The sequence below is a fragment of the Coturnix japonica genome, chromosome 8 (genome assembly GCF_054131305.1).
Source record: "Coturnix japonica strain WE chromosome 8, WE-NBRP24, whole genome shotgun sequence".
Taxonomy (NCBI): domain Eukaryota; kingdom Metazoa; phylum Chordata; class Aves; order Galliformes; family Phasianidae; genus Coturnix; species Coturnix japonica.
The window spans coordinates 14273598-14286588 of NC_140670.1; the positions used below are offsets into that span (position 1 = coordinate 14273598).

Consider the following 12991-nt stretch of genomic DNA (forward strand, 5'->3'; position numbering starts at 1 on the left):
TCACTGAGTTATACCGCTCCCCTCGCTGCTGCCTCCTGGAATCTCATCTGTTTATACACCATGAGCGCTTTCAGGAAGCGGCTCCTAAAAATACCCGGCGATGTTAGAGGAGGATATGGGTCTGGTTCTCCTCCTGCTTCTGCCTTCAGAACATCCCTCCATCACCCTAGAGCACAAAAATCCCAACTATTCAAGCTACCTTATTCCTGTGTCACCCTCTTAACAACCCTTTTCTCCTTGTTTCTTTGCCAGTAGCCGTTCTGCACCCTGTCACTGAGCACCTTGTTGTGGCCACGTGGTTTCCCACCTCTTGCTTTCTCATTTGATCGCTACATTAAATTCTCAGATTCTTGGGTACACCTGTATGACTGCCCAGTTTTCAGACAACGAGAGGCTGCCAAGTCAAGGCAAAAATAGCACCAGAAGAATAACATCTTTTTATTACTGTCTAAAGCAGCATTTGAAAACTGCAAAAACTGCAAAACATGATGCAGTACCCTCCATAAACCAACTTTTAAAACCACTCACAGAGAAGTTATCCTGGAGACAAAGCATCTCCCAGTGGAAATACCCTTGCAAATAAAAACACTTTCATAGCAGTAGAAAATAGAAAGTAGAAAATCTGCACAGCAAAACTCAAGACTATTGACAAAAATAAATAAATAAATAAACTAATAGAGCCCCAAACAATCCGTTACTAAACTTCAGGTAACATACAAAAGCAGATGTGGGACTCAACCCACATTTCTAAGCAGCTGATCTCTCCACTTCCTAAGATGTGGGCAGAGCCTCCCCTCATATAAATTCTACTTGCCAAGGGATGGGGTCTTCTACCTGCTGCAGTCTGGTGCTGGATGGTTGGCAACCATCCTCACAAGCACAGACATTTTCCAGTGCATTCAGCGGGCACAAAGCATGGACTGAGATTCCCTGTGTCATCAAGGATCATTGTTCAGGTCATCACCAAAGATTTGAAAACATACAGAAGAGAAACATTCAGCAGGCAGACTCTACAAACAAAAGATCAATCTGGTTTTGTTGCTTGCTTGGTGGTAGGCAAAATGTACTCCTGTGGTTATGTCCTCTGTCTTCTGAAGGACATCAGTGCTCTGCAAGTCTCTTTTTAGGAAAACAAAGCATCTAAGCCATTTAATTCCTCAATATTGTAATTCACCAATTCATTTAATGTTAAATATCAACAGCAAGCTATTCACAAAAATTTACAACCAAAACGATTCACCAAATCCCTTCAGATTACTTTCTGAGAATCAACAGTTTTCAGCAGAGAAACCCAAACCCTGAGAACTGCAGAACCTCAAGAAGTGAAATATTGATATTTTTCCATCAAAACACTTAGGTTGCTTACAAAAATAAACAAATAAATAAATAAATAAATCAGAACTTCACAGAAACCCCACCCATCAATGGAAAACTATCAGCCAGCAAACAGCCAGCAAGGAATTATTTCCTCAGCTCTGGTGACAATTGGCTGTTACTAGAGTTATTCTGACACATTGTTTTGGAGAACATCTGTTTCCACTCTGACTCCTTTAACTTTCAGATGTGAAAAACAAAAACTCATTTTCATGCCACGTCTCCCATCTTCAGTTGGCAACTGTTGCGTGACTATGAAGTTATTGTTACGCTGGATGACCTGTTTGTCAGTTTAGATTTTCCTATCATACCTATTTTTAGCTGCTCATTAGTAATACTTGGAGCCTCTCCTATAAATCTTAAACATTTATAGCACATCTCGACAATTCATCAAATGGAGCCAACCTCCAAGGAAAGGAAACCCAAACCACTTCCCCCCTGCTCAACTGAATGAGATTCAGATCCTTGTCTTTTAAACTTCAAACCCAACATTTTCCCATCTGCTCTTTATACACAACAGCCCTTTCGCTCTACACCAATATTTTATTCTCCATTCATAACCTTTTATTTCTCTCCAGAGATTTCCTGATGCTTTTAGTCTGCTGGACTCATAGAAGACTTGGAGTTTGGAGGTTTCTCCCCCCCTTCCATTGAAGGGGAAAAATAATCATTCAGCAATGAATGACCACTTTTCTTTACTCATTCACAAGAGAGACACAGCAGGATCCCAGGGCTGTACTCAAAGACATTTTTCCTAGCCATTCTCACAAGAGAGAAACAGTATTTTTAATCAGAGCCTATTGGACAATTAAATTTACTTGTCACCCTCTGTTCTATTCACTGAGTTGCATTTCCAATCTTCTGCCCTTGCAAAAACAGCTATCAACTGCCTGCATCATTTTTGCAGCAGTGATATGCTCAGTCTGTATGACTTGGACAAGTCTCCAACACAAGGAACATTTCTGAAGGATTTGGTCTATAATGGGGAATAATAAAGTGACTGCAAGAAAAAAATAACTAGGAAACACTGCCTGGCCGAGAGGTTTTCAGAACCACCTTCTCTCTTGTGAGGAAATGCCCTCCTTGCCGGGCAGGGCTCCTGGTGGCTCTTCTCTGCCTCTCCTGGGGAACCCTCAGCCTTGCTAGTTCTGCATGCTTGAAGGTTATGCAGTACATTTCTCAGATAGAACTGTTAATTGCCTGCACGTAGTCATCTGATACCTGACTGGAACATGCAACTGATTGTTAATCAAGCTGACCATCTTTTTCATTTCCTGCATATTTGAATGAATCAAAGGAGACAACATGCAGTAAGAAATGAGAACTGCACCAAAGAAAACAGTCCTGGCATACGCATTAGTTGAATAGAGCAGCTTAAATTTAAAAGATCATCTGATGAGGCAGAATAGCTGCCTGTGGGTTTTTAAGAAGTTAGGGAGCATTTGGTAGAAGGCAATAGCAGAAAGGCATACTTAAAGTTTTCTGATAAAAGTTGCCTCACAGCAGCTGTCACAGCTTGACAATTCACCTGATGTCTTTTCCTACTGTCATTTTTCATGGGGAAAAATAAAAATAAAATAAAGCATTATAGTTTAGACTCAATTCTGCTTTCACAAAGATATAACCCGATTTTAAGATCACTACAGCCTCCACAAAGTCTTCCAGCTCCTAACCCATCCTCCTTCACACCACAGACACACATTTGTCAATTTACCTGCATCTCTGCTATCCCAGATCCTTTTGATCAGATGTCAAGTATCAGTGCAGTAACAATCCATCTGGCCAGTCATACAAAAGCTTTTCAACAGATGAATACTAATGTGTCTTTATCAGTCTAGCCATACCGATGACAGTCATCCCAGTGCTCAGGAACACTCGCCTGCCAATAAAGATGTAGGTTTGCTTTAAAAAATAAAAATAAAAATGAAAAATAAAATAAAAATAAAAATAAAAAGGAAAGAGAAAAGGAAAAAAAAAAAAGAAAAAAACAGTGTCTACTTGGAAAAAATCATGTCAAGCTAAAAATTCTGTATATTCTAGTAGTTCTCCCACTGCACTTTTGGAGTGCTCTGGTTATACTGGCCGAGTAGTGCACACTGAAATAGCAGCTTTCAATACGTAACAGATATTTTGAAAAGACAGCAACTGTGCAGGCACAATGGTTCACAGAGATGAGAGATTACAGCAGCAAACCCGAGCAAGTTAAGGGAAGTACCACCATAACATGAAAATATACATTAAATCAACTCCCCAAGAACTTTTCCCATGGAAAGTAAGTCAGAACCTTTAATTTTTTTCTAAGTAAATCTTAAGATCAAACAAAAGATTTTAAAGATTTACACAAACTGCAAGGTTTAAACCTTCTCCAGATTTTCCTTTAGTACTGGACAAGTACAGAAGTAGGATCATGAAGAGGCAATAGCCACTTGGTTCCAGAATCACAGCTAGACTCACACACACACAACTCATTCCTTTCCCTGAGCAAGACTTGTGCCTCTGCCAGCAGCAGATGTTCTGAACTCATCTGTCATACCCATCCTTCCCCGTCATAGGGCTGTCTTTGTAAAGTTAGATCTTTTTATTATTATCATTTATCTTAACATTCATTGTTTTCTTTATTTTCTTGACATGAGTAATAAATGTACGTTTCTCCTCTCCTCTGCCAGAGGAACCTCTGAGTTTCTGTGGTAGATTTAGCAGTATGCACCACACTGGGACATGAAAAGCTACAAGACCTAGAGCACTGCCACCTGGTACACCATAGACATGTCCTAGGGCTACAGCAGCTTGGGAGCACACACAGTTTCATTCACTTCACTGTGTCTTAAAGCAAGCAGTGCTGAGCAAAGGTGCATCTATACATATATATACTACAGCACTATCAAGATCCTTGACAATGGGACATTTAGCAAAGCTCTTCACTCACCAGCAGTCCAAGCCCCACTTTATCAGCTGATGGAGCAATGCTCTGTGAGCTTTGTCAGCCACACTAAAGTCACTCACACTGTGGTGATTCCCACCAGGAAGGGGAAGCGTGACCAGGCCCTGTGTTATCACATATAAAGTGATGGAACAAACCTGTGTCTAAGTTCAAAAGGAATCACTTACAGACCCATAATCAATTCATTTCTTTATTTTTAACAACTGGAAAGACCAAATAATAATGTAATTTATGCAAGGCTTCAGTCTTTAGACAGAAGATTCAACTGCATTAACCTGTATGATGATATGTGAATCATCCAATTTTTAAGCTATCCTTGAGCAGTGTGGTACACACACACTCACATAGGAGACTTAGGCTGTAAAAGCAGGGATAACTTTACCCATTGCCTAAAAGTAAGGACACTGATGTTGTCTGAAGGAACACACTTGTATCAATGAAAACAACATTATTTGCTTTTGCAGCTAATAATATCAATAATCCATGGCATCAAGAGCAATAACTCAGGAAGGATTCACAACCCAGGCCTGACACTGGCAGGGTGTGAGATGAGCCCTGTGACGCAGCTGGGTACCAGCCTGCAGCTGGCTAGGGCAGTGCTTGGCCCGATGCCACCCCACCAGCCCTCCAGGCCTTCCTCCAAAGTTTCCTCTGGTGCTGAGGGATGCTTCAAGCCCTGACCACAACCACTGCACTGCTAGGCAATCATAGAGAGAGGAATAGGGCAGGATGCAGTAGGAACTGTGAGGGACAGATGCCCCAGAGCAGCCCAGAGAGCCTCAGCTCATTATGTCTGAAGGCCTGAGCTCCCACCTTGCCCATTGCTCTTGAGCACGGTGATGCTTTGCACAGGTTGTTTTTCAGTAGGATTAATAAGGGTTTGAGGTTTTCACTGCCCAGTAACGTCTGCCTGAAGGATTTAGGGTGCAAGCTGAAGACTAGCAGTAATTTCTGCCATTGCAGTGTAGCAGGGCTCTGGAGACACAGACTGTATTTATAGTAGTCTGAAAATTGCACCTCTGCTCACCAACTGAACCAGTTCCCTGAGCTGAATGCTGCAGCTAATTGAGAGAAGACTGTCATACAGCAGCAGCTAAATTTACTGCTGGGCCTCTAGATCGGGCTGTGCTGACTGCATTGTGACAGCAGCTCTAAAGGGAGGTCATGCTCATTTCTAAATTTTCCCTCTAGGAACAAGAGTTCTTCTGCATCTGCACTGCTAGGATTCTATTTATAGCCTTGAACCCAGTGATGTAACCTTCCTTTTTGTTTCCAAGGAAACAACATTTGATGTATTCTTCTTTCAAGATTTTCCTCCTTTTGGTTTCCCCCCATCTCTTCTCTCCCTCCTTTTTTTTTTAAAGAGATAAGTCAATAGGTAAAGCTGGACTTATCTGTGCTGTGCAGCATAGCTCACTTTCTCTCTCTCTCTCTCAAACTAGGCTTATTCACATCACTGAAAAAGTCAAGAATTCAGAAACACGCTTAGCAGTAATTCATGTACTACTTATACACGCTACTTTTCTAGCTGTAAATGAGCTGCAGTTGTAATAAACAACAACTCCTGCCCTAATTCCTGAAAAAATCCAGTTCTGCATCTTGAACACAAATCCTCTTTTCCTGGAAAGATTTCTCAGCCTCTCTCAGCAATCACCCACCCAGCAACCCTGTAGTTCTGCTCCTCCTGCCTTCCCCTACCACTGCCCTCCTGCTGGCAGGGAGTTTCCTTCCACCTCCTGCATGCTCCTCTCTGGCACAGGGCATTTGTCTCAGGGCTGCTGTCGCTCTGAGTTCATTTTCATTCACATGAGATCTTCAACATGAATGTTCTTTTAGAACACTTGGTTGTCACTTTGCAGTCTGTAAATTGTGAAATGTATGGGATTAAGGCCATAATTCGTACTGAAATCAGCAACTGCAATGGCTGGAATGAAGCGTGCTGAATGGATTCCTGGAGAAATGCAGGTGCTTTGGAGTCTTAGTGGAGGAGCAATAGATAATGCCAAAGGCCTTCCTAAAAATCCTCATCGCTAGCATGGTAAAGTGGATGGGTGGAAGGGTGTGGGAGAGCCTGGCTTGCCTCACAGGAATGAATATTTTAACACTGCATGAAAATTAAGAGTAGCAATGCTCAGTGCACAAATACTGATGATTAATTCTGTCTGAGAAACAGATGCACTCATTTGTTACTCTCCTGCCTCAGCTATTTAAAACAATAACTAAGCTGGACTAATGGTCTTCTGTTCTGTGTACAGTGAAGTTATGGACAGTAACTTTTAACACTCTCCATTCAGAGCACAAAAGGACAGGTTAAATCCCAACCTAAAGGAGATGACATGGACTGAGAACGCTCAGTAAAAACTTGTGTGGTGAGGGGGAGAAAAAGCAATAAAGCTCATGCTGGATACAGTCAGCAAATTGTACAAATTTTACACTATCAAAGAAAGGTCAGAAATGAATGTGCCAGTGACCTGCAGTCAGTATCGTCCATTTCACAGAATCACTGATTGTGATTTTAGGTCATAAGAGTTGCAGACTAACACCTATCAGCTCCTGTGTCTGTTCCAAAAAAGGTCAGGATCTTTTACCTAAGGTATCTCGGCTTGATCCAGAAGCTCCAAGTCATTCCATGAAATCACTGACTTGACAGCAGCAAGGGACACACAACGGGAAGACTTACTTGACCTACACTTCTGCCAGCATCTCTGAATCCCTTTAAAAAATTCATCTCATTTTTTCCTTCCTTAAAACTCTGAAAAAATCAAAGGTTTTTCATGCTCTGCGTTCCCGCTGTCAGCTGTTTCAGGAAGTCACTTCTCTTTTCACAAGAAATCTTTACTTTCACCTCAAAAGCATTCATAGTCAGTTTTGTTCCAGAAAGATCACAGCTGTTGTCAAGCCATCGTATCTCTCAGTCCAACCACAGCTTAATCACCAGACAACGTTGCCGCCCTCCTAGTGGTTTCAGTCTCTTGAACATCCAAAGCAAAAATCACATTTGACAGCAAGGGAAACAGTAGCAAGCTTCAAATGTTTGTCGCTAGGTTCAGTTCGTTTACTTCTGAAGCAAAATATTTCTGGTAGCTAAAACGCAGAGCACATTTCATGGTCTGGCAATGCAGCGCTTTAGAGATTGTGGCTCTGAAAAGGAAGAGCTTTATCAAGTTTGTTTGTGTCTCAAAGACACTCCTTGGCACCGGACAGGTCCAATTGGGTCTCAGTAAATCAAACGCTTATTTGATGTCAGTGAAACTAAGATGCAACTGCTGTTTTGCTCAAGGTTGTCAGAAAGCCTTTTGGTAATCACTTTCAGCCAGAATACATGCTCAATTGTTCTTTCCTGCTGCAAGGGGGAAAAAAACCAGCAGCTTGCTCTTCCTCAATAATTCCCTCATATTTCATTTCTAATCTCTTAAGCAAATTACAAGTGAAGACCTTTGATGTATGCGCCAGCCAAACTCACTCATTTCTCAGTACTTGCTGGACTAGAGAGGATCTCCCGTTCTTTTGTATGTGGCTGATAATAACAACTTCAAAGCCCCCAGGCATGTGTTAGCTTTCCCTGATTTCCTTTCTAAGTATGTGTTTTGTGGGCCAACACCAGTTAAGACCCATAAACAGCTGCACTTGAATGCCATCTATTAAGGCAGCCCTGCTATCTCTCATAGTGTAACAACTCTGTTTCTACTTCACAGAGCTACGCAGTCTGGCTTTTGTTTTTCCCCTGAAAAAGAGTACCTCATTTCCAACATTTATGGTGCTCTCATCTTAAAAGAGTCTGGAATCTGATCAAACTCGGAGTAAAAAAGCCATTAAAAGGCACTTGCCCTGAGGTGGTATGGAACATTCCTGTGGATTATGAGGCATTGTTTTGTTGTGGGGTTTTACAACATGAAGTGTGCTTGATTACTTCTATGTGGACAGTAGGCTGTAGTTACACAGTACCATGGGACCAGATGTTTCAAGTGCCTCAGAACAACTGCACCTGAGCCCGTGGTCAGGCAAACTTCCCCCAGGCTGGCTCAGACAATATGAGAAGGGGACATATTTCAAACCAGTTCAAGTTACAAGTTGCAGTTATTCTCATTATTTAGTCTGTTTAACTCATTATCACAACACTTGGAGGCAAAGAGCACAGAAGAGTTAAAGAGAACACTGGATAGTTGCATAAAAAAAGGATAACCACCATCAGAGATAATCGACACTGTAAGAAAAGAAATAGTTTTGGAAAAGCTATAAAACTTCATGCCTCAGGCTTCCAGCCAAGCTTTATCTGAGGAGCAGAGTGATTAAACAGCTCGTCTAGGGGGCAGAAAACGCATCCCAGAAATGGGGAGCACAGATTTAGCATACCTTCCTTGAAGGTGTTTGTTACTGATGATGGTCAGCAGCACAGACACCAGAACAGCAGCACCAGCATGGCAGTTCTCAAGTTCCTCCATCTGCAACACCAACGAGCCTGTACGAAGAAGACAGCAAACATCAATCCAGTTTCTGGCTCTCAGCTCCATTGTAAGTCTAGACTTGGCACTGAATATACCATGAGATTACTCTGATCTGAAGCCTACTCTCAGCATGTCTGGACAAAGCTGTCTGATCAGAGTTATGTACCAAGAATCCATGTTTCATTTTTCTAAACATGCTACATTTAGGGATTAGGTTGTACCTCATGCACCTGGAATCTCCACAGCAATATGTGAGTAAGGATAGAGAGAAGAAAAATACCTTCTTACCCCAATGGATACAGAGCAAAAAACAAAACAAAAGACAGCAGAACTTTTCCAGCCCGTCACCAAGAGAATTCAAGTGCAATCCTGCATGCAATACTCTGGCATGTTAAAGACAAAAATAGCTTGAATTTTGTCAATGCCACTTTCTTTGAGCAACTGGAAGTACCTGATTTTGGATCTCATGAACACATCAGGATGCTCTGCACTACACAGAACTTACTCACTGGTGAATACTCTCTCTCCATAGGATTTCTCAAGCAGGTGCTCTTCCCACAGGGCTTTCTCTCAGCACTGAGAAATAAGGGAGTAAGTAGTTTGGGGCCCCGGACTCTTTCTGTTCTCAGCATTCTGCAGTAAGGGTGATTACAAGAAAGCCCTCATCCCTTATTTTCCCATTACAGTGCTTTGGGGTTTATACTCAACTTAAGTCCAAATCACCCAGAACATTTCTTTCTGCTGACAATGAGAGAAAAAGCAGAGAAGAGAATAAGGCTCCTGGCAAAGCCCCTACCCCAGGCCCTCCCCACAAACCCAGGGAGCCTAGGTCAGGACCGGGGTCCTTCTCTCCTGGTCTCTAGGGACTCTGCAGTGCTCCCAGTCTCAAATATTATCTTAATAATGGAGCCAGGACTGCTGGACTATCAGCCTTGCCAGAGAGACAGCAAGAAAAACATCTGTCAAAAAATTTGATTTCTACCAGGTCAAATCCAAGCTACCATTTTGATGGCACTGCCTTAAGAAACTCAATATTTCTACTTGCTCTACTACTTGGACAAACAATATCAGCTCTTATCTACAAGAACACATTTATTGACTGAAGAAAAACAACAGAAATAGTAATGTACCATAAGCCTATCATTTCTGATAGGTCTTTCAGTTCATCTCCTTCTTAGAGTTTCAGAAATGCTCCTAATGTGTTGGCTTAAATCACTCAGATGCTGAAATCCTTGCCCTGTGTACCAAGTCTTCCCTTCTGATTTGATTTGCAGGATGGTCCCTTAGTCAACATAATTTCGATTCCCTGCTGACAGAAGCTAGCAAAACCGACATCTAGCTGAAATACAGCAATGAACACAACAGACAGCACTTATTAAAGACTCAAATATAACTCTAAATACATCATCAGTCAAAAATAAACCACCGATATTTTCTGGTAATCTTTAACGAGAAGATGAGGACAAAAGAACAAATTTAGTTTGAGCAGTCATATTCATCCTCTTTGTTTTATGGTCCTATAGGGCCTGCCTCAGCGGAGCCCCTAGCAGGGGCCCTTCAGCCATACCTCAGCAAATCGAGGGTGTAAACACCGTGCTCAGCCAGGCTCTCATGCAGGGAAGGTGTTGGACAACAAGTTTTATGTAGTGCTGCATAAACACCAACTGACTTCAGCAAGAATCAGGGGCGCACGGCATTTTGTGAGGAGGGTGCACAGCCATTTAAAACATTTCTCTCTATCTGCAGTAATCAAAACAAGTTATAGCTAGGCTACAGCTATATGTCTAGTTTGAAGACTGCTCATCTGTGCAAGAGAGAACCATCTGGATTTACTTTACAGTTAACTTTAAAACATATATATATATATGAAGTTTCTTAAGTTTTGCCAAACAACTGGAATCATAATGGTTTCTGCATGCTGTTCACATCTCAGTACAGCTGCAAATGTCCATTAGGATAGTCTCATAATTATACACTTATTCTTCCATGCAATTGTTAAAAGCCTCGCTTTTCCAAATAACAGCATGTTTTGTAGCAAAGGAAATCTTCCTGTCCACCAGGTTGGAGTGGGGGAGGGAAGCCTTCTAAAGAAGAACTTCACTCAAAGCTTTTACTTTCAACTAACATTTAACTTTCAAACTTTAGAAAACAGAATGTCAGATTTTTCCAACTGTGGTATGGCCAAAACTCTATCATTTCTCTCCCTTTTCCTTTTCTTTAGCCATTTTTTGTGGCAGAAATTTAGTCCTCCTAAGATTTAAAAAAATAATAAATTAAAAAGAAGCTTCTGCTCCCCCCTTACCTTTCCTCTCTCCTGAAGAGACTGCAATTCTCATCCTTCCCACAGCTCCATACCCCATGCTACAAGAACTGCCAACTATGAAGCTGGTCTGTGGCTTCCTTCCAGCCAAGGTAGTGCTCATTCCACTTGGGTATCCCTCCTTTTTACTAAGTAAGTCTTTGTCTTTTATCTAAAACATCAGCTGTGAGGGCTAGGAGTTGCCATTTGTTATGTATCTGAGCAGCATCTGGCACTCTTCTTGGATGGACACATTTAGGGCACTCATGAAGAATAAAGGGACAAAGAGTTTTGCTCCAGGGCAATGCTCTGACTGGTGCTGATGCAGTTGCTTTGTTCAGCCGGAAGAGTGGGACCAGTGGGTGAGCGCAAGTGTGAGCCAAGCCCCACCAGCACAGACAGCCCCAGGAAGGGGAGCAAACCAGGCTTTCAGAACTGACCAACAACATGGCAAACATCTGTTCCCAAGAGCCCAAGGCAACTCTTCGACTTCTCAGAGGGCAGGTACTTACCTCTTTCAAAATAAGAGCCTGCCTGCCATGTTTCCCAACTGTAAGGGCTCCAAAGCAATCTAACTCATCAGCTGTTCTCAAAACATCTCAGCAGCTAGCAGTTTTTAGCTAACAAAAGCAAAACTAATGGAAACACACACAAACATTCCCCAAAATAGAACACTTTTCCAGGAGGTGAACGATCCCTCCCTACACATTCTCAGGACCCTACAGAGAGGGGCACAAGGACTCGCATTGTTTTGACAGCCAGGCAGACAAACAAATACTTTTGCTTCAGCTTAATATTCCTGGCACTCAGAATGTCAGCCCGAAAAAACAATACCACAAGACACTGCCGTGCCATCGGCCTGACATCAGAAAGACAACCTGGTGGGGCGACAGCCGGAGGGAAGCAGGAGGCCGCTGCCATCCCCACGCAGAGCTCAGATCTGCACCTCACGCGGTCTCTCCTTGCCTCACTGCCATATCACTTTACCCATATTCCCCCGTACTGGGTCGCCTACAGGGATAAAAATAAAGCAACCCGTGTTAGTTTCTGTTATATAGGGTCTGTATCTCCTCCTCCACCCAAGTTTCTCTGTTATCAGTGTAGAATTAATTTGCACAACAACCTCCTGAGGTAACTTAGAAGGCACAGCAGGTTCCTAACGTCTAAGCTCTCTCGCATTTTAAGAGTGACTATCTGAATAATTGGCAGGGAGGAGCTTAGCCGCTCTGTAATACAGAAACTTGGCTGGAGTGCTGCTGTTAGCATAAAACAGCAGCGGGTCCAGTGCCCAGAACTTGAACTGAAGCTGTTTGTTATTCCTTCACATCTGCACTGCAGTATTAGCCACAGCCACGACCAAGGCTGGGCCTGCTCCTTCTGGAACGAACTTTTAGCTTTTAACAGATGGGGTAACAGAGGTTGCTGCTCTCTCATTAAAACTCCCCACAAGAGACTAAAGCTAGTGTCCCTCTGAAACTTAATGGCACTTACCTTGTGCTTGGGGTACTTTTGGGGAAAAAAAATAAAAATGACAAAATGCACGGGTAACCTAAGCTTTGGTTACAGGCATTGGCATGCACAGCAGGCTACTTCTTTATTACTAGAGATAAGACCCATTATGTATTCATCAAAAGCTAGTTCATTGAGGGCATGAGGCCAAGGCTGGAGGCAAAGCCCCAGAACAGGTCACCCAGCCACTGAATAGCAGGTCCCAGCAAGGCACATCCCAGCACACCTACACACCCAAGGGGACAGCCTCAGCAGAGGTGATGGCTCCCTGTGCTGGTGGCAGGAGTGTGTTGAGTTCACCTCCCACCTGCATACCTCCTCCTCTTTCTCTGCCACATCACCAGAGCTCCATGTCTCTTTCTAGGTGGAAAAAAACAATTCAGAAGTGATGTTGATATCGAGAGGAACAGCTGGAGGAAAACA

General features: G+C 42.6%; 1 long non-coding RNA gene across 1 annotated transcript in view; it reads right to left on the reverse strand.

Annotated features, from left to right (window-relative positions):
* The window catches only part of LOC107315834 (uncharacterized), a 20705-nt gene extending 11726 nt beyond the window's left edge, over nt 1-8979 (reverse strand). The window contains exons 1-2 of the long non-coding RNA XR_014948597.1: nt 8669-8979; nt 3089-3253 (exon numbers count right to left, since the gene is read on the reverse strand). This is a non-coding gene — a long non-coding RNA (uncharacterized LOC107315834). The remainder of the gene's footprint in view (nt 1-3088; nt 3254-8668) is intronic.
* Between the last annotated feature and the right edge of the window lie 4012 nt (nt 8980-12991).